Genomic DNA, 26781 nt, shown 5'->3' with positions numbered 1-26781 from the left:
TTAAAATTTTCTGACAATTTGTATGGAAATACAAAAAACCTCGAATAGCCAAAGCAATCTTGAGGAAGAAGAATGGAACTGGGGGAATTAACCTGCCGGACTTCAGGCTCTATTACAAAGCCACAGTCATCAAGACAGTATGGTACTGGCATAAAGACAGAAATATAGATCAATGGAACAAAATAGAAAGCCCAGAGATAAACCCACGCTCCTATGGACACCTTATCTTCGACAAAGGAGGCAAGAATATAAAATGGAGAAAAGACAGTCTCTTTAACAAGTGGTGCTGGGAAAACTGGTCAGCCACTTGTAAAAGAATGAAACTAGAACACTTCCTAACACCATACACCAAAATAAACTCAAAATGGATTAAAGATCTAAATGTAAGACCAGAAACTATAAAACTCCTAGAGGAGAACGTAGACAAAACACTCTCCGACATAAATCACAGCAGGATCCTCCAAGACCCACCTCCCAGAATATTGGAAATAAAAGCAAAAATAAACAAATGGGACCTAATTAAAATCAAAAGCTTCTGCACAGCAAAGGAAACTCTAAGCAAGGTGAGAAGACAACCTTCAGAATGGGAGACAATAATAGCAAATGAAGCAACTGATAAAGGATTAATCTCCAAATTATACAAGCAGCTCCTGCAGCATAATTCCAGAAAACTAAGTGACCCAATCAAAAAATGGGCCAAAGAACTAAACAGACATTTCTCCAAAGAAGACATAAAGATGGCTAATAAACACATGAAAAAATGCTCAACATCCCTCATCATCAGAGATATGCAAATCAAAACCACAATGAGATACCATTTCACACCAGTCAGAATGGCTGCTATCCAAAAGTCTACATGCAATAAGTGCTGGAGAGGGTGTGGAGAGAAGGGAACCCTCTTACACTGTTGGTGGGAATGCAAACTAGTACAGCCACTATGGAGAACAGTGTGGAGATTCCTCAGAAAACTGGAAATAGAACTGCCATATGATCCAGCGATCGCACTCCTGGGCATACACACCGAGGAAACCAGAATTGAAAGAGACACATGTACTCCAATGTTCATTGCAGCACTGTTTATAATAGCCAGGACATGGAAGCAACCTAGATGTCCATCTGCAGATGAATGGATAAGAAAGCTTTGGTACATATACACAATGGAGTATTTCTCAGCCATCAAAAAGAATGCATTTGAATCAGTTTTAATGAGGTGGATGAAATTGGAGCCAATTATACAGAGTGAGGAGAAGGAAATGGCAACCCACTCCAGTGTTCTTGCCTGGAGAATCCCAGGGATGGGGGAGCCTGGTAGGAGGCCATCTATGGGATCACACAGAGTCGGACACGACTGAAGTGACTTAGCAGCAGCAGCAGCATACAGAGTGAAGTAAGCCAGAAAGAAGAACATCAATACCGTATATTAACGCATATATATGGAATTTAGAAAAATGGTAACCTAAACCCTGTATAAGAGACTGCAAAAGAGACATAGGCATTTAGAACAGTCTTTGGGACTCTGTGGGAGAGGGTGAAGGTGGAATGATTGGAGAGAATGGAATTGTAGCATGTATATTATCATAAGTGACCAGTCCAGGTTCGACGCATAAATTTTCCTCTGTTCAAAAAAAAAAATAAAGTCTATAGGCCTCGCAAAAAAAAAAAAAAATTTTCTGGAATGGACTCATATGCTGTGGTCTTTCTCTGTCTGGCTGACTTCACTTAGTGTATGATCTTTCAAGGTCCATCCCTGGGGCTAGCAGTGGTGTAATTTCAGTTTCAGTGGCAGTTTCTTTTGGGTGAGTAGCAGTCCATTTTCTACCTGTACCACATCTTTTTTAACTTTTAGCCTGTTGGTGGACTTCTTGCTGGTTCTGTCTTGGCTGTTGTAAGGAGTGCTGCAGTGAAGGTTGGGGTGCACATGCCTTTTTGAAAGGAGATCAATCCTGGGTGTTCATTGGAAGGACTGATGCTGAAGCTGAAACTCCAATACTTTGGCCACCTCATGCGACAAGTTGACTCACTGGAAAAGAGTCTGATGCTGGGAGGGATTGGGGGCGGGAGGAGAAGGGGACGACAGAGAATGAGATGGCTGGATGGCATCACCAACTCGATGGACATGAGTTTGAGTGAACTCCGGGAGTTGGTGTTGGACAGGGAGGCCTGGCATGCTGTGATTCATGGGGTCGCAAAGAGTCGGACACGTCGGAGTGACTGAACTGAACTGAACTGAACTGTCTCAGGACATTGACCCAGGTGTGGGAAGGTCAGATAGAGGATTAACTGCCTCAAGGGGCTGTCTCTACCCGACCCAATTCTTCCTCACTTCCTGTTGACTATCTGTTTATCTTTTTTGGCCAGGTGTGTGTTTCAATCCTTACCAAATTTTATTCGGGTTGTTTGGTATCATTTGAGTACAGATCCTTTATCTGATATGTGGTTTGAAAATAGTCTCTTCCAGTTTGTGGTTCATTTTTCAATTTTCTGAATGAGGTGTTTCATAGAATAGAAATTTTATAAATAATTTTATAAGTTTTATTTTTCTGAGAAAGGTTTTAATTCTCTAAAGAAGTTTATTTTAATGTATGAAAGTGAGTAATTGTATGGAAATGAGTAATTCTATGAATATTATTAATGTATGAAATTTATTTATTTTAGGAAAGTTAATAATTTTGTGAAAGTTATTCAATATATGATAGTTATTCAATTTATGAGAGCTATTCATTTTATGGACATTTTCATTTTATGGAAATTTTCAATGTTATGGAGGTTATTAGTTTTATGGAGGCTATTAATTTTATGGAAGTTATTAATTTTATAGAATGTCTATCTGTGTAGCAATGTAAATATTTATCTCCTGAGAGATATAAATATCTATCTACCTAAACATGTAAACATCTATCTACAGACAGATACAAACAATTCTCTATATATTGATATAAATTTCTAGGTACATATCTGTTTATATTCTTTGGCCAGGTATGTATTTCAGTCTTTATCAAGTTTTAAGGTGCTGTTTGGTATAATTTGAGTACAGATCCTTTCTCTGATATGTGTTTTGGAAATAGTTTCTCCCAGTCTGTGGTTCATCTTTTGGGGTTCTGAGTAAGGTGTTTCATTTCATGGCTGCAGTCACCATTGCGGTGATTTTGGAGCCTCTTTCCATTTCTTCCCCATCTGTTTGCCATAAAGTGATTGAACCAGATACCATGATCTTAGTTTTTTGAATTTTGAATTTTATTCCAGTTTTCTCACTCTCCTCTTTCACCTTCATCAAGAGGCTCTTTAGTTCCTCTTCACTTTCTGCCATTATGGTGGTGTCATTTGCGTGTCATTACGGAGTGGAAAAGATGGCAGAGTAGAAGGACAGGCGCTCATCTTCTCCTGCGAGCACTCCAAATTGCAACACGTTGCTGAACAACCATCAACAGGAGAATGTTGGATCCCACCAAAAAAGGATACCCCACATCCAAGGGCAAAGGAGAAGCCCCAGCAAGATGGTAGGAGGGGTGCAATTGCATTTGGAATCAAGCCCCATACATGCCAGAGACGCTCAGAGGGCTCAAACAAAACCTTGGCGCACCTGGACCCAGAGACCCCACAGAGACTGAGCCAGACCTGCCTTTGACCTGCGGAGACACAGGTCAGCAGTGGCCGCATGGGGACAGGGGCTCTGGCTGCAGCAGTCCTTGTGCATGTGGCCTAAGTCCTCTTGGAGGAAGTCACCTTTAGCCCCACCATAGAGCAACCGAGCAGATGACCCGTAAATTGGAGAACAATTATGTTTAAGAAGTTCTCACACTGTTGCAAAAGCTCTAGGGCCCACAACAGATTTCCCAGCCTGGGGATCTGGCAAAGGGACTGAGAACACAGGGAATTTGACTTTGAAGGCCAGTGGGATTTGATCACAGAACTTTTACAGGACTGGGGAAACAGACTCTTGGAGGGCACAGTCAAAACCTTGTGCACACCAGGACCCTGGAGAAAGAAACAGTGACCTCACAAGAGACAGACCCAGACTTGCCTGTGAGTGTCCAGGAGTCTCCAGTGGAGGCATGGGTCAACAGTGACCAGGGCCACCGAATATGACAGTCCTGGGAGCTGCTAGCATATGCCCATTTGAAGGAGGTCACCATTACCCCTACCATAATTTGGTCTGCGGCCACAGCCCCACCTGATGAGGGAACATGGCCCCACTCCATCAACAGAAAATTGGATTAAAGATTTACTGAACATGGGCCCGCCCATCAGAGCAAGACCCAGATTCTCCTACAGCCAGTTCCTCCCATCAGGAAGCTTCCACAAGCTCTTATCTTTATTCATCAGAGGGCAGAAACCACAATCATAGATAACTAACCAAACTGATCACATGGACCACAGCCTTGTCTAACTCAATGAAACTATGAGCCATGCCATGTAGGGCCACCCAAGATGGGGGGTCATGGTGGAGAGTTCTGATAAAACATGGTCCACTGGAGAAGCGAATGGCAAACCACTTCAGTATTCTTGCCTTGGGAACCCCATGAACAGTATGAAAAGGCAAAAAGATAGGACGCTGAAAGATGAACTCCCCAGGTCAGTAGGTGCCCAACATGCTACTGGAGGTCAGGGGAGAAATAACTCCAGAAAGAATGAAGAGGCTGAGCCAAAGTGAAAACAACACCCATGTGTATGTAACTGGTGATGGAAGCAAGGTCCAATGCTGTAAAGAGCAACAGTGCATAGGAAGCTGGAATGTTAGGTCCATGAATCAAGGCAAATTGCAAGTGGGCAAACAGGAGATGTCAAGAGTGAACGTTGACATTTTAGGAATAGGTGAAATAAAATGGACTAGAATGGGAAAATTTAATTCAGATGACCATTACATCTACTACTGTGGGCAAGAATCCCTCAGAAGAAATGCAGTAGCCATCATAGTCAACAAAAGAGTCCTAAATGCAGTGCTTGGGTGCAATCTCAAAAATGACGGAATGATCTCTGTTCGTTTCCAAGGCAAACCATTCAGTATCACAGTAACCCAAGTCTATGCCCCAACCACTGATACCGAAGAAGCCGAAGTTGAACAGTTCTATGAAGACATATAAGACCTTCTAGAACTAACACCCAAAAAAGATGTCCTTTTCATTATAGGGGACTGGAATGCAAAAGTAGGAAGTCAAGAGATACCTGGAGTAACAGGCAAGTTTGGCCTTGGAGTACAAAATGAACCAGAGCAAAGGCTAACAGAGTTTTGCTAAGAGAATGCACTGGTCATAGCAAATACCTTGTTCCAACAACACAAGAGATAACTCTTCACATGGACATCACCAGATGGTCAATACTGAAATCAGATTGATTATATTCTTTGCAGCCAAAGATGGAGAAGCTCTATAGAGTCAGCAAAAACAAGACCAGGAGCTGACTGTGGCTCAGATCATGAACTCCTTATTGCCAAATTCAGACTTAAATTGAAGAAAGTAGGGAAAAACACTAGACGATTCAGGTATGACCTAAATCATATCCCTTACGATTATGCAATGGAAGTGACAAATAGAGTCAAGGGATTAGATCTGATAGAGTGCCTGAAGAACTATGGACAGAGGTTTGTGACATTGTACAGAAGGCCATGATCAAGACCATCCCCAAGAAAAAGAAATGCAAAAGGGCAAAATGATTCTCTGAGAAAGCCTTACAAATAGCTGAGAAAAGAAGCAAAAGGCAAAGGAATAAAAGGAAAGATACCCGTCTGAATGCAGAGTTCCAAAGAATAGCAAGGAGAGATAAGAAAGCCTTCCTCACTTATCAATGCAAAGAAATAGAGGAAAACAATAGAATGGGAAAGACTAGAGATCTCTTTAAGAAAATTAGAGATTCCAAGGGAATATTTCATGCAAAGATGGGCAAAATAAAGGACAGAAACAGTATGGGCCTAACAGAAGCAGAAGATATTAAGAGGTGGCAAGAATACACAGAAGAACTGTACAAAAAAAGATCTTAATGACCCAGATAATCACAATGGTGTGATCACTCACCTAGTCAGACATCCTGGAATGTGAAGTCAAGTGGGCCTTAGGAAGCATCACAATGAACAAAGCTAGTGGAGGTGATGGAATTCCAGCTGAGCTATTTCAAATCCTGAAAGATGATTCTGTTGAAGTGCTACACTCAAAATGCCAGCAAATCTGGAAAACTGAGCAGTGGCTATAGGACTGAAGAAGGTCAGTTTTCATTCCAATCCCCAAAAAAGGCAATGCCAAAGAATGTTCAAACTATCGCACAATTGCAGTCATCTCACACACTAGCAAAGTAATGCTCAAAATTCTCCAAGCTAGGATTCAACAGTATGTGAACCAAGAACTTCCAGATGTTCAAGGTGGATTTAGAAAAGGCAGAGGCACCAGAGATCAAATTGCCAACATCTGTTGGATCATAGGAAAAGCAAGAGACTTACAGAAAAACATCTACTTCTGTTTCACTGATATGCTAAAGTCTTTGACTGTGTGGATCACAACAAACTGTGGAAAATTCTTAAAGAGATGGGAATACCATACCACCTTACCTGCCTCCTGAGAAATCTGTGTGCAGGTCAAGAAGGAATATTCAGAACAGTACATGGGAACACGGAATGGTTCAAAATTGGGAAAGGACTACATCAAGGCTATATATTGTCACCCTGCTTATTTAACTTATATGCAGAGTACATCATGCAAAATATTGGACCAGATAAAGCACAAATTGGAACCAAGACTGCTGGTAGAAATATCAATAACCTCAGATGAACACATGATACCACCCTTATGGCAGAAAGTGAAGAAGAACTAAGAGCCTCTTGATGAAAGTGAAAGAAGAGAGTGAAAATGTTGGCTTAAAGCTCAACATTAAAAAAATGAAGATCATGGCATCCGGTCCTATCACTTTATGTCAAATAGATGTGGAAAAATGGAAACAGTGACAGACTTTACTTTCTTTGGCTCCAAAATCACTGCAGATGGTGATTGCAGCCATGAAATTAAAAGACACTTGCTCCTTGGAAGAAAAGCTATGACCAACCTAGACAATATATTAAAAAGCAGAGACATTACTTTACTAACATAGGTCTGTCTAGTCAAAGCTATGGTTTTTCCAGTAGTCATGTATGGATGTGAGTGCTGGACTATAAAACAAAGCTGAGATTCGAAGAACTGATGCTTTTAAACTGTGGTGTTGGAAAAGACTCCTGAGAGTACCTTGGACTGCAAGAAGATCAAACCAGTAAATCCTAAAAGAAATCAGTCCTGAATATTCATTGGAAGGACTGATGCTGAAGTTGAAGCTCCAGTACTTTGGCCACCTGATGCAAAGAGCTGACTCATTGGAAAAGACCCTGATTCTGAGAAAGATTGAAGGCATGAGGAGAAGGGGATGACAGAGGATGAGATGGTTGGGTGGTATCACCGACTCGATGGACATGAGTTTGAGCGAGCTCCGAGAGTTGGTGATGGACAGTGAAGCCTGGGTGCTGCAGTCCATGGGATCACAAAGAGTTTGACATAACTAAGCAACTGAACTGAACAGTGACTCCACAGGGAACTGATGTTTGGCACAGAGAACTTTACTTGACCTTGTTCAATAGCCTCTGTTGGCAAAAGAATCAATGCTGCTGCTACTGCTGCTAAGTCGCTTCAGTCGTGTCCGACTCTGTGCGACCCCACAGACGGAAGCCCACCAGGCTCCCCCATCCCTGGGATTCTCCAGGCAAGAACACTGGAGTGGATTGCCAAATAGAAAGTAATAAAAGCTGTATGTATATGTCATAACTGAATCCGTCCATTGTATACTGAGGACAAGCACGAAACTGCAATTGACTAGAATTCAACATAGCATCGGCATGAGATGAAAGAAAAGAAAAGGAAGAAAAGTAATTCCCTCCGACCTCCTTGACTTGAGATGATATCCAATATCTGGAGCCTGAGGAGGCATGAGACTCAGGGCTGGACTGATGTGGAGTCAAGGTGAACAGTGTCCTTCATAGAGGCCCCCCGTGCTGTCTGGTTTTCTCTGGCTGGGACCAGAGTCCCTAGTGCACCCCAAAGATGGTGACCTGACCCTCTGGCCTCGAGGACCAGGGTAAAGGCACCACCAGGCGTTGGGGTACCCAGTTGCAGCCTTCTTCCTGAGAGTGAAGCTTACTAGGAACCACAGCAGGGAGCACTGTACCAGGTGCAGAAGAGTCTAGCAGGGAGGGGTGAAGCTTCAGAGGGAAGAGGTAGTGGGACTCAAGCCCTCAGGTGTTTGTTCAGGCGCATTTCACTCTTAATACACAGCCCAGGAAGCCGACTTTCCCTAAGGCTCTGGTAGCAGGTGGAACCAGAGTTGGGCATGAAGAAGTTCTGCCGCCTTGTGGAAATTTCCTGTAACTACAACTTGACCACCAGCGCTTCAGTTCAGTTCAGTCTTGGTTGTGTCCGACTTTGCCACCCCATGGACTGCAGCACGCCAGGGCTCCCGGTCCATCACCAACTCCCGGAGTCCACCCAAACTCATGTCCATTGAGTCGGTGATGCCATCCAACCATCTCATCTTCTGTCGTCCCCTTCTCCTCCTGCCCCCAGTCCCTCCCAGCATCAGGGTCTTTTCCAATGAATCAGCTCGTCGCATGAGGTGGCCAAAGTGTTGGAGTTTCAGCCTCAGCATCCAGCCTTCCAATGAACACCAGGACTGATCTCCTTTAGGATGGACTGGTTGGATCTCCTTGCAGTCCAAGGGACTCTCAAGAGTCTTCTCCAACACCACAGTTCAAAAGCATCAATTCTTTGGCACTCAGCTTTCTTCACAGTCCAACTCTCACATCCATACATGATCACTGGAAAAACCATAGTCTTGACTAGATGGAACTTTGTTGGCAAAGTAATGTCTCTGCTTTTTAATATGCTGTCTAGGTTGGTCATAACTTTCCTTCCAAGGAGTAAGAATCTTTTAATTTCATGGCTGCAATTACCATCCACAGTGATCTTAGAGCCCCCAAAAATAAAGTCAGCCACTGTTTCCCCATCTATTTCCCATGAAGTGATGGGACCGGATGCCATGATCTTAGTTTTCTGAATTTGAGCTTCAAGCCAACCTTTTCACTCTCCTCTTTCACTTTCATCAAGAGGCATTTTAGTTCTTCTTCACTTTCTGCCATAAGGGTGGTGTCATCTGCATATCTGAGGTTATTGATGTTTCTCCCGGCAATCTTGATTTCAGCTTGCGCTTCATCCACCCCAGCGTTTCTCATGATGTACTCTGCATGTAAGTTAAATAAGCAGGGTGACAATATAGAGCCTTGACGTACTCCTTTTTATATTTGGAACCAGTCTGTTGTTCCATGTACAGTTCTAACTGTTGCTTTCTCACCTGCATACAGGTTTCTCAAGAGGCAGGTCAGGTGGTCTGGTGTTCCCATCTCTTTCAGAATGTTCCACAGTTTATTGTGATCCACACAGTCAAAGGCTTTGGCATAGTCAATGAAGCAGAAATAGATGGTTTTCTGGAACTCTCTTGCTTTTTCCATGATCCAGCAGATGTTGGCAATTTGATCTCTGATTCCTCTGCCTTTTCTAAAATCCGCTTTTAGAAAGCAGATTCATTGGAAGTTCACGGTTCATGTATTGCTGACGCCTGGCTTGGAGAATTTTGAGCATGACTTTGCTAGCGTGTGAGAGCAGTGCTCACTTGTACCTCCGATTCACAAGGCCTGCGGCAGTTAATGACAGCTGTCCTCAGGAAAGGTCCTATGTGGGTATTGCAGAAATAAACTCCAAACACAACCGACTTTTAAGAAGCCAATTGTAACAGGTAAATTTTCCTCACATCCTTTAAGGAAAAAAAAAAAAAAGAGAAAAAAGACCCAATAGGCCAGAGGACAAGAAGCTCTGCATCCCTAGTTTTGACAGAAGGAATGCCAACTAAAAGGACAAGAAATCAATTCCCAAAGAATAGCCATCCTGACTGTCTGCAAACAGCAAATGGGGCAGAGAGCTGGGAGATGACATAACCCCCCTTCACGTTCCATGGGAATGGTCATAGGCAACAGACCCTAGAAAGGTTAGCCGCTGCAGGCCAGGAAAAAAAAGAGAAAAAAAACTTCAAGAGAGCTAAGCCTAGGATTTTAATACCCATGCTGCTGCTGCGGCTAAGTCGCTTCAGTCGTGTTGACTCTGTGTGACCCTATGGACAGCAGCCCACCAGGCTCTGCTGTCCACGGGATTCTCTAGGCAAGAATACTGGAGTGGGTTGCCATTTCCTTCTCCATCAGTTCAGTTCAGTCGCTCAGTCGTGTCTGACTCTTTGCGACCCCATGAATTGCACCACACCAGGCCTCCCTGTCTATCACCAGCTCCTGGAGTTCACTCAAACTCATGTCCATCGAGTCGGTGATGCCATCCAGCCATCTCATCCTCTGTCGTCCCCTTCTCCTTCTGCCCCCAATCCCTCCCAGCATCAGGGTCTTTTCCAATGAGTCAGCTCTTCTCATGAGGTGCCCAAATTATTGGAGTTTCAGCTTTAGCATCAGTCCTTCCAATGAACACCCAGGATTGATTTCCTTTAGGATGGACTGGTTGGATCTTCTTGAAGTCCAAGGGACTCTCAAGAGTCTTCTCCAACACCACAGTTCAAAAGCATCAATTCTTTGGCAATCAGCTTTCTTCACAGTCCAACTCTCACATCCATACATGATAACTGGAAAAACCATAGCCTTGACTAGACAGACCTTTGTTGGCAAAGTAATGTTTCTGCTTTTTAATATGCTGTCTAGGTTGGTCATAACTTTCCTTCCAAGGAACAAGCATCTGTTAATTTCATGGCTGCATACCTGGGTCTGTATTACGAACAATCATCACTCAGAATGACACATGCAGGACAGCTTTCACTGCGGTGGTACTTCTGGTTGCCAAGACACAGACCAAAGAGTTGGGCATGGAGAAGTGCTGCTGCCTTGTGGACAGGTCCTATAACTACAACTTGACCACCAGAGTTAAAGGCACCTCCAATTCACAAGGCCTGTGGGGCTGCTAATGGCAGTTGCCCTCAGGAAAGGTCCTGTGGTGGGTATTGCAGAAATAAATTCCAAACACAACCGACTTACGAGAAGTCAAATGAAACAGGCAAAATTTCCCTCAACTTTCAAGGGAAAAAAAAGAAAAAACCCCAAACCAAACAGCCACAAGACAAGATGCTCAAATTCCCTAGTTATTACAGAAGGAATGTCAATTAAAACGACAACAAGAAGCCAAATCCCATCTGACAGAAAGCCATTCTATCTGCAAACAGTAAATGGTGGAGAGAGCTGAGAGATGATGGAACCCCCCTACACATTCCGTGGGAATGGACATTGGCAACAGTCCCTAGAAAGGATAGCTTTCTTAGGCCAGAAAGAAAATTTCGAGAGAGCTAAGCCTAGGATTTTCATACCCACAGCTGGGCCTATATTACAAAAAAGCCATCCCTCAAAACAACACATGCAAGCCAACGTTCACTACAGTGGGACTTCCAATACCCAAGATACGAACCCCCCAAATCGTCCATGAACAGATTAAATCTTAAAGAAATGTGGTACTTGTATATAATGGGCTTTACTGAGACATGAAAAACCACCACCGAAATTATGAAATTCTGCCAATAGTCCCCACAAGGATGGAATTGGGAGGATCATACACTGAAATAAAGTCAGCAATAGATGGAGAAAATAGCAGATGATGTCTCTTCTAGGCAAAATTTAAAAAAGAAATACAGCGTAAGTAATTTACAACACAAGAAGAGACTCTGAGAATTAGAACATGAAGTTTTCCAAAAAAAAGGAAAAGCCAAGGATGAACTGGGAGGTTGATACTAAGATATACCCAAAAAGCTGTATCTGCAATAGGCAGTCCACAAGGATTATCTCCTTCCTTCATTCTTCCACATTTACACAGAAATCTGTGTATCTGACAGATACTGCGCAAACACAGGGAACTTTGTTTGAAATTCTGCAATAACCTCTAGGGCAAAACAATCCAAAAAAGAACAGATATGACATATGTTAATATATGTCTTACTGAATCAGGCGGCTGTAGAATGACCACAGGCACCAAATGGCAAATCAACTATATTCCCATATAGCATCACCATTAGATTAAAGGAAAACAAAGGAAATCAGGGCATAGTTAATTCCCTCCCACCTCCCTGACTTGGGCTGCTATCCCATCCCTGGAGTCTGGGCAGCCTTGGATCCTATGACTGGCCTGGAGTGGGACTGAACAGCCGTGCTGGATGTCCTGTATTGAGCCACCTCTTTAACCTGTGCTGTCTGGCTTGCTCTGGCTGCGACCAGACATCCTAGCTCAGCCAAAGGATGGTTGTCTGACCCTCTGGCCTTGAGTTTTAAAAAGTAACCTAGACTCCAGGACCATTGTTGCCAAGGTCGCCAAATCAATCTTCTTTCCTGCGAGAGGAGCCTCTTAGGCAGCTCAGTAGGGTTCTGTGGGCAAGGTAGGGATGAGTCGGGAGATGAAGAGTGAAGAGGTAGTGGGACACAAGCCCTTGGGTGTTTGTTGTTCAGTTGCCCAGTCGTGTCTGCACTGGGATATCCCCATATTGTTGGGGATCTTCCCGACCCAGGGATCAAACTCACATCTCCTGCACTGCAGGCATATCCTTTACCACCTGAGCCACCAGGGAAGCCCTTTGCCTTCCTAAGGGTTTTCTGAACATTTCCTAGGAAAGCACGTCACTTCAGAGATAATGTCCAGCCATCTTCAAAGGTCTCGGCATTTCCTTTTATCCAGGGCATACGTGACCTTCCAGAGCCCCTCTGGGGAGGAGTCAGGAAGATGTAGATAGCCTGTATTTGCAGGACACCAGGCCTGCCCATTCATCAGAGACCTCTGGGTCTGGGAACTGACTGCAGTCTGGAAACGTGGCAGCTGAGCCACCTGGGAAGTCAAGTGGTAAGTTAATTTGCCTGGTCTCGGGAATGTTTAGTACAGGGGTAGGAAAGTATTTTCACTTCAACTATCCAAGCTGAGCGCAGGGGACGACTCAGCCATACTGGAGCAGGTCAAGAGGCTTTTGGAGGGACACTTAAAAAGAAATGAAAGTGACAGCACCCCTTGAGAAATACCTTAGGAATGTCTCAGCCTCTTAAGAGAGGTTAAGATAGTTGAAAATTTGGGATCCTATATAAGTAAGCAAGTAGACAGACAAAAGTCAATTATTTACTCAAGGGAAAAACAAAGCATTTTGCAAGGATGGAAATCATAGTATATGACTCCGCCATGATTATGCATAACTATAAAAATGGAGTGTAGGGAATTCCCTAGGTAAGGATTTAAGGTTTTATTTTAAGGTTTTATCAAGGCCTCAGAGAAAGAGAATCAGAGCTACTCGACTGAGATTCTGACCTGCAGGCAGTGATTAAAAAAACAATAGTTCTGCAGCATTAACACACTCAAAAGGACATCCCCCAAAAGATGGTCAGAAACAAGGTAGCTCTCACTGCCAAGGGCACAGGTTTGATTCCTGGTCGGGAATTAAATCCCACAAGCTGCACAGCATGGCCAAAAAAAGAAAACAGTGTAATAATAGTTATAATAAACACCTAATAATGTTAAAACTAAAATTATGTTGGGGTGTGTAGGGATTGGATTATCAAGGAGAAAAGCTGAAAAATGGAAGGAGCAGTGAATAAGTAAGGAGAGTCAGCAGCTCACAAGAGAAGCCCAGCCACCTGGTTCTAGACTCACACGTTTGGCCCTGGAGGGACCTGGGACTCTTTCCACGAGTGCTGTGAGCAAACTCTGCTGAAACTTGAAGATGAGCATCAGCATAAAGGATTGTGAACATGAAAACATGTGACGGAACTAAAGGCTTTGGGTTAGCTAACCCAAAAGAGTACGTGTTTGAAAGCTTGGTATTTTTTATTGTATGTTGAGATGATTCAGAAGGATTTTGTTGTTTTCACTGAAGAGTCAATCTGTCTTCTCCAGAGACACCAGGGAATGCCTGTGGACTCTTATTTGTTTATTGGCAACCTTGACCACAAGCAATAGAAATGCTCTCTCCAAGCCTTGTGTGTGTTGTGAAGGAGAGATGCTCTTTTCATAATGGAGAATCTAGCTAGCTCTCCACCAGAATTGAGGGCCAGGAGGAATATAATGCATTGTTTTCTACTTGCAGAAAAATTAGACACTATGTGTCCATTATCAGAGTGTGCAATGGCAACAATAAGGTATGTAGACAGAGCCCTGGGGGCCCAGCAAGATTTCCCTTACTGCGTCACTAGGCACTCAGAACTAATGGCTTCTGATATTCATTTCTAGGCGGAGAAGATAGCTGAATGTGTTCAGACTGACAGTTACGCAGGTACGGTGCCCTGTGTTCATCCTTAGGGTTCATTGAGCTTTTGAAAACTGAAAACAGGCCCTGCCTCTGATGAGCTCACCTGGTGTGTGGGTGGGACTGTAGCAGCATTTCTTCCCTGACTCCCGGGTCCTGAGCACAGGTGGGCATTCTGACAGGTGTCCTGGGCAGGTCTCACCTCCGGTGCGCACACGTCCATGAAGCTGTGTTGAGCGGAGGGTGGTCTGTCAGCCTGATGCTTGAAGAGGCAGTGGTGTTGGTGTTGGACCACATGTCTTCAGCGGGGACACTCCATCAGACCTGCCTCACCTCGCGGCTGTCTCGGGAGGACTTCAGTGGGGAAGACACTTTATAGACCAGGTTCCCTTTTTACAGACAAGGAGATGAAAAGCCCCATGATTTGCTCCAGGACATGCAGCTAGGAAGCGGTCAGCTGGCACTCAAGCCCAGATGGCCAGCTCCAGAAGTCTGAGGCAGGTGCTGGGACAGTTCCCCTGGGCGCCCGGGCAGTGATCAGGCCTTATCCTGAAAAGAAGAGGGACATGTGGACACCAGGGCACACAGCCCGTGATCGAGATGACCGTTACTGGGCAGGAAGGCAGGGGAGCGAGGCAAGTTCCAGGCAGGGAGAGGAGACGGGTGCAGAGGAGACGGGTGCAGAGAAAAAGCGATCTACACACAGGAACAGAGACTAAAGAGGGAGAGCGCAGAGTGTGTTCTGGACGGAGCTGGGCGACGTTCCGACTGGTACAAAAGGTCGGTGTGGGAAGGAGGTGGGGTCGTGGAGGGTCCTTCGGTGTTGGGGGGAAATTAAGATCTCCATCTGGAGGCATCAGCCTCAGTCGTCTTCACATCCCTGATGGCTGCCGTAGAGCCTGACCTGCCCCAGGCGCTCAGCGAATGTTTGCTGAGTGGCAGAAAGGGAGACGAAGGAGGGAACTGCAGGAGGTCACAGCGCGGCTTCTCAGCCTGCTGTTTGGACACCTATCTCTTTGGAGCTCAGAGAGAGGAGGTTCCGCAGTCTGAGTGGTTAGAGTAGGTGTGGCTGGACGGGGTAATGTGCATTTGGGCGGGGCACCGTGTCCCCGGTTGGAGGTGGAGGAGCAGAGTCAAGGCTCTTCCTGAGACAGGAGAGCTGTGCCCATGCATCTCACGTGTGGTCAAGACTGCAAGAGATGAACTGCCCACTCCAGTATTCTTGCCTGGAAAATTCCATGCACAGAGGAGCCTGGTGAACTACAGTTCAAGGGGTTTCAACAGAGTCAGACATGACTGAGCACACACACACATCTGGTTTGTCAGCCTCTGCATCATTTCTGCACAGAAGTGTCAAATTAGATAAAGTATTTTAAATACTGTCATTTATAGAAACAGGTGTGACCAAAGATTGGAAGGCAGTGTATATCAGGAGCCTAAAACTGTCATAATTTGTTTCAGAATCTATGTTAAATAATAGTGGAAAATTATGAGTGTGAATTGCAGAACACTCAACAATAAAATCTAGATCATCTAAATCAGCAACAGGTCAAAACCTTAGGGCAAAATTCCCTTGCATCTGTGAATCAGTGAAACATGACATCAACAGGGCTCTTGCTTCCAAAGTGCAGCGATGGGGTAGGCATATTGTCAGGCGAGCGTATGCTCCTCGGTTCTGTCTCCTCACAACAAAGATGTGGAGTGACGGACATTAAAGCCCTCGGCATGTCACAGCTCTCCGGTCTTGGACAGACCGTGTTGTAGCTCTCAGGTCGTGAATGGACCGTGTTATAGCTCTTAGACAAATGAGTGTTACAGCTCCGTGTTACAGCTCTATTTTATTTAGAAAATAGCAGGAAAATCCATCCTCGAGGCATGAGGGCATGTTGACCCAAAGACACGAAGAGAAGAGCACCCCAGTGTGTGTAGGGGAGAGAGAGAGAGAGCCCTTTGGCTCCTATTTTTATATGTGTTTTTTTTTTCTCCCCCTGGGCCTGCCGTGTGTAAATTGGGCTAGCCGGGAGTGTTGTTTGTTCTACCTGAGGTCCTAACTCCGGTGCTCAGACCTTCCTTTGTTCTATTTTCGCGGGCTTTTCCCTTCCTTGTCTTTTAGCCACCACCATTGCTCAATATTCGGAGAACAAAGATCATGGCATCTGGTCCCATCACTTCATGGGAAATAGATGGAAAAACAGTGGAAATAGTGTCAGACTTTACTTTTTTGGGCTCCAAAATCACTATGGATGCTGATTGCAGCCATGAAATTAAGACACTTACTCCTTGGAAGGAAAGTTATGACCAACCTAGATAGTATATTAAAAAGCAGAGACATTACTTTGCCAACCAAGGTCCGTCTAGTCAAGGCTATGGTTTTTCCAGTGGTCATGTATGGATGTGAGAGTTGGACTGTGAAGAAAGCTGAGCACTGAAGAATTGATGCTTTTGAACTGTGGTGTTGGAGAAGACTCTTGAGAGTCCCTTGGACTGCAAGGAGATCCAACCAGTCCATCCTAAAGGAGATCAATCCTGGGTGTTCATTGGACGGACTGATGCTAAAGCTGAAACTCCAATACTTTGGCCACCTCATGCGACGAGTTGACTCCCTGGAAAAGACTCTGATGCTGGGAAGGATTGGGGGCAGGAGGAGAAGGGGACGACAGAGAATGAGATGGCTGGATGGCATCACCGACTCGATGGACATGAGTTTGAGTGAACTCCGGGAGTTGGTGATGGACAGGGAGGCCTGGCATGCTGTGATTCATGGGGTCGTAAAGAGTCGGATACGATTGAGCGACTGAACTGAACTGATTCTGGACTCCTGTTTCCTATTGTAATTGCCCCCTCAAGAGATGGGAGACCCAATTCTTTGGGAATAGGGGCGTCAAGGTCTTTCTGGCTACTTCCTGCTGAATTGGGACAGCGAGGGGTTTTGGGCCTCCCCCTCTTGCTAGTCTCAACCCTCAGAATCCTTATAGCAGTGTCCATCTAAGGGTGAGTGATATTTTCCATGGTCAGCTATAGTTTTATATATCCTTGTTTAACTGGCACTGCATGTTGTAGCCTGTTGACCTGGGCAGAGACAAACAGGTTAGACAATTGATAATACAGGGAGCAGTTATAAGCAGCATCAATGTGGCATAACAAGGACTAGTAGGGGCATTAGCCAACTCCAAATTCCCATCGCCAGGATGGCTCAAGTCCCTCCCTGTTCAGGGATCAGAGTATCTATCTCCTGTCTGTTTTGGAGTACGATCCCTGCCAAGCTGTGTTGGCTCTATAGAGCTGTCCTGAGAAATCTTATCCCCAGAAAACAGATTTCGGGGGTGTTCACTGGAATGGCACTCATTTGTAGTTCTGAATAGGTATCTGAGATCTCCCAGGGGCTCACAGGTGTATTGAATGTCCTCTTCTGTTTTCTTCCACAACTTGACTCGTGAGTAGTGAATCCAGGAGTCATGTCCCGGTACCTTGACTGCTGTGGGGGTAGAAAGTATTACAGAGTGGGGGCCCTTCCATGTGGGCCGGAGTTGAGCCTTTGGGGACCCATCTTTCCAGACTTTAATTAGGACTTGAGTCCCTGGAGTGTATAGTGGTAACTCCTCAGAATCTTTTGGTTCCTGGTTCATAACCCACAAGTGTATCTCCTGTTGGAACTGCCCAATGGCCATAGTGTAAGAATGGAGGGTCTGAACCTCTGGATCTAGGAAGAGGTCAGTGACATAAACAAAGGTCTCCCATATAGCATCTCATAAGGACTAAGACCAACCTGTTCCTTAGGGGCAGTACGGATGCGGAGGAGGGCTATTGGTAAAGCCTCCTTCCATCCCAGGGAGGTCTCCTGGGTTATCTTTTTTATTGCTGATTTTAAGAATTGGTTGGCTCTTTATACTTTCCCTGAAGACTGAGGTCTCCAGGCACAATGGAGATAATAAGTAATGCCCAATGCCTTAGAGATCCCTTGGGTGACCTTAGAAATAAATGATCTCCCATTGTCACTTTGTAATGACCTGGGCAGACCAAATCTTGGAATGATTTCATGGAGCAGTTTTTTTACCACCTCCTCAGCCTTCTCAGTCCAGGTGGGAAAGCCTTCAATCCATCCTGTGAATGTATTTATCATGACTAATAGATATTTATACCCTTGAGAAACTGGCATCTGGGTGAAGTCCATCTGCCAGTCCTCTCCTGGATAGGTCCCACGTCATTGGATGGGCTTGGCCAGCTGGGGTCTTCGAGCTCCTTGGGGGTTGTTTAATTGGCAAGTGGGACAAGAGGAGACCACTTGCCTTATAGTTGTTTGGAGGCCTGTTCCTCTGAAGGACCTTTCTAGTCATCTTTGGAGGGCCTTTTCCCCTAAATGAGTAGTATGTAAGGAGTTAACCAACTTCCATTGGAGGTTCACAGGCAGAAAAAGGAGTCCCTCCTTTTGGAACCAGCCCATATGATCTTCTTGAAAGCCCTCACTCTTAGCTTTAAGAGTCTCACCTTCAGTATATGAAGGAGTTTCTGGCAAATTAGTCTGTGGACCTAAGGTGGCAACCCCTATTAGGTCACTGTTCTGAAATGCTGCTCTCTTAGCTGCCTGATCAGTTGCTTGGTTCCCTCGTGCCACTTCCGTGCTCCCTTTTTGGTATTCTTTACAGTGGGAGACTGACACCTCAGTGGGCAGATGGACTGCCTCCGATAATCTAAGAATTTTAACACCATATTTGATTGGGGACCCTTGGATGGTCAAGTGGCCCCTTTCTTTCCAAATAGCCGCATGTGCATGTAGCACCAGAAAAGCATACTTGGAGTCAGTGTAAACGGCTACTCTTTTTCCTTTTCCCAGCTCTAAAGCTCGAGTCCGGGCTATGAGCTCAGCTGATTGAACTGAAGTACCTAGTGGCAGAGGCTTAGCCTCTATGATCTCAAAATTTTAGACTACTGCATACCTGGCTCTTCTTTTTCCATCCAAGACAAAGCTGCTTCCATCAATGTACCAGATTTCCTCAGGATTGGTCAGAGTATCTTCTGACAATCCCTCTCGGGGTTTTGTCCAGTGGTCCAAGGTTTCTAGACAAGAGTGAAAGGGGAGAGAGCCCTCAGGGGTAGGCAGGAGGGTGGCTGGGTTAAGAACCTCACAAGGGGATATAGTGAGGCCTGGATTTTCCATCAGCATTACTTGATATCTGAGGATTCTTTGATCAGACATCCATAAATGGCCTCTCCCATTTAGGAGTTGATTCACTTGGTGGCTGGTAAAAGTAATTAGTTTGCCCCAAAGGAGAGTTTTAAAGCATCTTCTATCATGATTGCAATAGCTGAAAGATTTCGAAGGCAGGGGGGCCAGCCTTGGGCGGTTGGATCGAGCCTGTTGGATAAGTAGGCTACAGGCTGGGGCTCAGATCCCAACCTTTGAGTTAACACTCCTAAGGCTATTCCCTCTCTTTCGTGGACATAAAGTTGGAATGCTTTCTCTGGGTCTGGCAACCTCAAGACAGGTGCCTGAGTTAAGGACTGTTTTAGTGTAGCCTCTGCCTTCTTTTGAGGAATTCCTCACATCAGTGGGACTGAATCATCCCGTCCCTTTAAGCTTTCATATAGGGGCTGGGCAATTAGGCCATAGTTGGATATCCAGATTCTACAATACCCAGTTAGCCCCAGGAAAGCTCGCAATTTTTTTTGAGTCGTGGGGGAGGGCAACTAGAGGATCAGAGGACAGCCTCCTGGACCCGTGTGTAATCTGAACTCCCAGGTAAGTGACCTTTGTCTCGACCATCTGTGCCTTAGCATGGGAGACTTTATATCCCCTTTCTGCCAAAAAGTTTAGAACCTGAATTGCATGTTGTTGGGCATTTTTCTCATCTGGATACCAGATTAGTAGGTCATCTACGTATTGTAATATTTTCCCATTAGGTCCCAGGTCCAGATCTAGGAGATCCTGGCTAAGGACCTGTCTAAACAAGTGGGGGCTATCTCTGAACCCCTGAGGTAATACTGTCCAAGTCATCGTTGGTGTTTTTCTCCTGGGGCCTCCCACTAAAAGGTAAAAAGATATTGGGATAATATCAATAATCTCAGATATACAGATGACACCACCCTTATGGCAGAAAGTGAAGAGGAACTAAAAAGTATCTTGATGAAAGTGAAAGAGGAGAGTGAAAAAGTTGGCTAAAAGCTCAACATTCAGAAAACTAAGATTGTGGCATCTGGTCCTATCACTTCACGGGAAATAGATGGGGAAACAGTGGAAACAGTATCAGACTTTATTTTTTTGGGCTCCAAAATCACTGCAGATGCTGATTGCAGCCATGAAATTAAAAGACGCTTACTCCTTGGAAGGAAAGTTATGACCAACCTAGACAGCATATTAAAAAGCAGAGACATTGCTTTGCCAACAAAGGTCCATCTAGTCAAGGCTATGGTTTTTCCAGTGGTCATGTATGGATGTGAGAGTTGGACTATGAAGAAAGCTGAGCACCAAAGAATTGATGCTTTTGAACTGTGGTATTGGAGAAAACTTGAGAGTCCCTTGGACTGCAAAGAGATACAACCAGTCTATCCTAAAGGAGATCAGTCCTTCCAATGAAGGACTGAAGCTGAGGCTGAAGCTCCAATACTTTGGCCACCTCATGCAAAGAGTTGACTCACTGGAAAAGACCCTGGTGCTGGGAGGGATTGGGGGCAGGAGGAGAAGGGGACGACAGAGGATGAGATGGCTGGATGGCATCACTGACTCAATGCACATGAGTTTGGGTGAACTCCAGGAGTTGGTGATGGACAGGGAGGCCTGGCGTGCTGCAATTCATGGGGTCGCAAAGAGTCAGACACGACTGAGTGACTGAACTGAACTGATGCAAAAAAATGCATCTTTGAGATCCAAGACTGTAAACCAATTGGCACTGGGTGGGATTTCTCCCAAAATTACATAGGGATTGGGTACTGTGGGATGGAGGGGGACTACAGCTTCATTTATGATCTGGAGATCTTGAACCATTCACCAGGTTCTGTCCTTTTTCTTTACTGAGAGGATTGAGGTGTTACACGGTGAATTGGTGGGGACCAATAGCCCAAAAGCAAGGAATTTATTTATTAAAGACTGTAGTCCCTCCTGAACCTCTCTTTTGAGGGGATATCGTTTCCAGTTAGAAAACCAAGTGGGATCTCGGAGGACAATGATGACTAGTTCAGCTTGGTGGGCTCATCCAGGAATCCCCTGGTCCCACACCTGAGTGTTAATTTTGTCCTCCCATAGTTTTTGGTCCCTCTCTATTGGAGAAGGTGTAATGGGTTCCTCAGCAGTAACCAGAAGCTGTAGGGCTCTAGGGGCTGAAAAGCTTCCCATCACGAGGGTGGTCCCCAGTTTAGTGAGTGTATCTCTTCCCAATAAGGGAGTAGGACCCTCAGGGACCACTAGAAACTAGTGGGAAAATATTTGTCCATCCCAGCAACAAAGAAGTGCTCAGGTAAATCTTTTAGTAGTTGCTTTTCCTGTAGCACCCAAAATGGTACAGGTTTGGGAGGAGAAGTCTCCGGAGTAGGAGGTCAAGACAGAGTAGGTAGCCCCTGTGTCAATCAGAAATTCTCGGACCTACCTGTCACATCCAGTTGCACCCTTGGCTCCAGCCCCATGATGGTTATCTATGACAGGCAGACTGGCTGGAGCGGGCTGCTTCAGTCCTCTTGAACCATCGTGAGGGAAGGCTTGGCGCTTGACCTTGAGGCTCTTGGGTCCCAAGGGCAGAGTGCTGCCTAATGTCCCAGTTGATGGCATTTGTAGCAAGCCGTTTGAGGAGACTTGTCATGGTTTGGACACTCTTTGGCCCAATGCCCTGCCTGTCTACAGATTAGGCATTTGCCTCGTGCCTTGTCCTTCAAGGACTCGGGGTTTGCCATAGGGCTTCCCTGGAGGGCGGCCAGCATCTGGGCATGCCTTGTCTCTTTCCTTCTCTCCCTCTCCTGGGCCTTGGCCTCCTTCTCCTGTTCTCTGTTATAAAAGGTATTGGTGGCTGTCTGGACCATCTCATCTAAAGAGGCAGCAGTGTCCTGGTGCTGTAGCTGTTGTAACTTAATTCTGATATCTGATGCACATTGGGACAGGAATTTGTCCTTTAAAATCACCTGTCTCTCGTAAGAGTCTAAGTCCAGATTGGTAAACTTTTGGAGGGCCTCTTTTAGCCTTTCCAGAAAGGCAATGGGGTTCTCATTGGGCTCCTGAGTTATTGCTGAGACCCGGGCATAGCTTTTTGTTGGGCACAATTTGTTGGGCTGCTTTCAGTCCTGCCTTCACACAGATTAGAAAATGATCTCTCTCCCAGATGTGCTCAGGGGCATTATAATTCCAATTAGGATCGGAGGAGGGGTCTGCAGTTTCCCCTACTGGGTATTTATCACTTGACATGTGAAGCCCTGTTGCATACCTTTGGGCTTCCTTTAAGACCCTAGTATGTTAAGGGTCACATAAAGTTTGACTAAATATGACCATGATGTCCTTTCACGTCAGGTCAAAGGCCAAGGTAATATGTTGGAATGTATCTATATATTTGCCTGGGTCATCTGTATAGCTTCCCAGGTCTTGTCTTAGTTCTAAGAGGGATAAGGGCTTATGGACCCAGATTGGTCCGAATTCTCCTCCAGTTTCAACTAAGGGACACACTGGAGCTGGCTTTTGTGGAGGGGGTGCTCCCGGATATGGGGGCACTTTTGGATACAAGGAAGGAGCACCAGGCAATGCGGGAGCTATGGAAGGCTCCAGTCTCTTTGGGGGCATGGGAGGTGAGCCTTTATCGGGGGTTCCTTGTCTGTTGCCTGTGCCTAACACCATCTGCCTAGTAGGCTCACTTTTAGGGCGTACAACAATCCCATACTTAAGACAGAGTTCCTTCATATCTCTCAGAAGAAAATTTGGACATAAGGGATTTCTGTCCATTTCCCTTGTCTTTTGCAGAATAATTCTAGCTGCAGGATGGTACTGTAATTTAAACTCCCATCCTCAGGCCAGTGTTTCTCTTCCCCCTGTGGATTCTGTGGCCACGCAGTGGCACAAAAGAATTTTAAGCGACTTCTCCTTAGAGTTAGAGGATCAAACAGCTTCCAGTTATCAAGGATGCATCTCAAGGGCGTGTGCTGGGAAATGGATTGGTTATTTCCCATCTGAAAGACAGTCATGACAGGGAGGAAAAGAAAAAGAAAAAAAACTAATAGGCCTCCTTCAATTTCCATGGGTGAACTTCCTTAGAGGTGAGTCTTTTTGAAGCTTATCCTACCCAGTACTGTTGCAACCTGAGAGCCATGTGTCCCCAGCTCTCTGTCCCTGGGTCAGAGTGTAGATCCCCAGGCAGGCTGAGGTGTGACAACCTCCTGGAGATCGAATCCCTGGGAAGGTCGAGGCAAATCGGCCTCCCAAGAATTGGGTCCCTGGGCAGGTCGAGGCATGTCAACCTCCTGGGACCCCTGGACTTGCAGAGCCCCAAGCAGGTTGAGGCGTGACAACCTTTTGAGGACCAGATCCTTAGGCAGGTCAAGGCAGGTCGACCTCCTGCAACCCCCAGACTGAAGTTGGGCATCCCCAAGGTCTCCAGCATGACCAGTGCTGGGTAGGATTAAGGGGTTGTGATCTTAACTCATTGCTGGTTTGTCCACCGTGGATGGGAATAGATATCATGATGTAAAGCAATCCAAGCCTGTGCCCTGAGACTGGGAAACAGTGAAACAGGCATAAGCCTTGTCCTCTTACTCTAAGGGATTGTAAGTCACTGATTTGTTCTCCTAGTCCTCCTTCAGAGCAGGTTAGGGTGTCTTGCCTGGAAAGCATTTCATCGTCATAGACCCACTTTAGAGCCTGAACCAGACCTACCTGCAGGTTTTGGAGGGTCTCCTGGAGGTGGGGGTCGGCTGTGGCCCACTGTAGGGGCAGGAACACCAGTGGTGGAGGCCCTGTGGTATATTCCTCAGCTGAGCTCTCCTGGAGGTCACCACTTTGGCACTGAGACATGTCCCCACCCAGAAGCCTGCAGGCTCCATTTCTGGGATGCCTCTGACCTTCTTGGATTGGAAGAATCAGTATTGTCAAAATGACTACACTGCCCAAGCAATCAAATTTAGTTCAATCTCTATCAAATTACCAATGGCATTTTTTTTACAGAACTATAGCATTTTTTGGAGAAGGAAATGGCAACCCACTCCAGTGTTCTTGACTGGAGAATCCCAGGGATGGGGGAGCCTGGTGAGCCTATGGGGTCGCACAGAGTCAGACACGACTGAAGCGACTTAGCAGCAGCATAGCATTTAAAAAAAAAATTTGTTTGAAAACACAAAAGACTTCAAATAGCCAAAGTAATTCCAAGAGAGAAAAACAGAGCTGGAGGAATCAGTCTCCCTGACATCAGGCTATATTGCGAACCTATAGTCATCAACGGAGAAGGCAATGGCAAGCCACTCCAGTACTCTTGCCTAGAGGATCCCATGGGTGGAGGAGCCTGGTGGGCTGCAGTCCGTGGGGTCGGTAAGGGTCGGACACGACTGAGCTACTTCACTTTCACTTTTCACTTTCACACATTGGAGAGGGAATGGCAACCCACTCCAGTGTTCTTGCCTGGAGAATCCCAGGGACGGGGGAGCCTGGTGGGCTTCCGTCTGTGGGATCACACAGAGTCGGACACGACTGAAGTGACTTAGCAGCAGCAGCATAGTCATCAAAAGAGTGTAGCATTGGCACAAAAATAGAAATACAGATCAGTGGAACAAGATAGAAAGCCCAGAAATAAACCCATGCACAGTGTGCATATGTGTGTGTGTGTGTGTGCTCAGTCATGTCTGACCCCCTGGACTGTAGCCTGCCAGGGTCCTCTGTCCATGGAATTCTCCAGACAGGAATACTGGAATAGGTTGCCATTTCCTTCTCCAGGAGATCTTCCCAACCCAGGGACCGAACCTGCGTCTCCTGGCAGGCAGATTCTTTACCATTGCTTGTGGAAAATAATAACACTAGCACATGGGTATTGTGAGACTGAGAGGCAAAAATTCAGTCTGAGGCCCAGTTCAGTGTGGCTAAGCTGGTGGTTCAGGCCGGATCTCTCACAAGGTTGTGGTCAGACTGTTGGTTGGGGCTGCAGACCCTTGAAGGCCTGATCAGGCCTGGAGGGTCCATTTCCAAGATGGCACCCTCCTAGGCTATTGGTTAGAGGCCCCAGTTCCTCTCTACGTGGGCTTCTCCTACAGCTGCCTGAGTCTTCATCCCACCACGGGCTTCCCTGGTGGCTCAGGTGGTAAGTCTGCCTGCAATGCAGAGACTCTAGTTTGATCCTTGGGTCTGGAAGATCCCCTGGAGAAGGGAATGGCTACCCACTCCAGTATTCTTGCCTTAAGAATTCCATGGACAGTGGAGCCTGGGGGGACTACACCCACAGGGTCACAGAGTGTTGGACATGGCTGAGTAACACTTTCACCCCACCTCAGCTGGCTTCCTCCAGAGCGAGCCATCCAAGGGACAGAGCGAGGTGGAAACCACAGTGACTTTCACCTCATAGCCTGGAAGTCACCTGCTGACATTTCTGCAGTGTCCTCTTGTCTTCACATCACAGCAGTACTTAACATGAGAGGGATCACACAAGGTGCAGGTACAAGGAGGTGGGGGTCATCAGGTCATGATGGGGGCTGGGAACCACGTGACCCCTCTGAGCCACCGAGCCAGTCCTGGAGCACTCGTTGCCTGGCTTCTTGTTATTCAGAATGAGAAGTCCTGTGATTATTGTGCTATTTAGAGCCCGAAGCATCCTGATAGCCTTTCTCCCAAATTCCTTTTTTGCTTAAAACAGCCAGTGTTGGATTCTGTGACTCACAACCTAAGCCCTTGGCAGATACAAGAGAGGAAGCCTAGATCACCAGCCTTGTTTAGGGAAGAGGGAGAGGTGGGCTCCTAGGCTGCAGGCCCCCCTGTGGCCATCACTCCAAACCTCACAAATCTGCCCTGGTCTTCCAGGGTCTAAGAACAAGCACTGTGAGGGGAAAGAAAACCTGGCTTTTACATGCCTAAATAGTCACAGTTAGGTGAGAATACAAAAGAAAGGGACTTCCTTGGCAGTCCAGCAGTTAAGGGGCTTCCCAGGTGGCTCAGTGGTAAAGAACCCACCTGCAATGCAGGAGATGTTGATTCGATCCTTGGGTTGGAAAGATCCCCTAGAGAAGGGAATGGCAACCCACTCCAGTATTCCTGCCTGGAGAATACCTCGGACAGAGAAGCTTGATGGGCTGCATTCCATGGAGTCGCAGAAGAGACGGGTTCGACTGAGCAAGTAAATAACAATGACACCCAGTGGTTAAGACTCCGAGCGTCCACTGCAGGGGCCACAGGTTAGTTCCCTGGTTGGGAGAATTAAGAACCCACGTGCCGCGTGGCACAGCCAAAAAAAAAGAAAACTGCTTGCTGTAATGATACGACTTTGGTGCTGCCTGCTTCTCCAGCTAGCTCTGTGGCTAAGTCTCTGTGGA

This window comes from Moschus berezovskii, chromosome 21 (genome assembly GCF_049115385.1).
Source record: "Moschus berezovskii isolate FMDL1 chromosome 21, NW_MosBer_1.0, whole genome shotgun sequence".
In the NCBI taxonomy this organism is placed as follows: Eukaryota; Metazoa; Chordata; class Mammalia; order Artiodactyla; family Moschidae; genus Moschus; species Moschus berezovskii.
The sequence above is the reverse complement of the archived record's forward strand: the minus strand, read 5'-3'. Positions refer to the sequence as shown.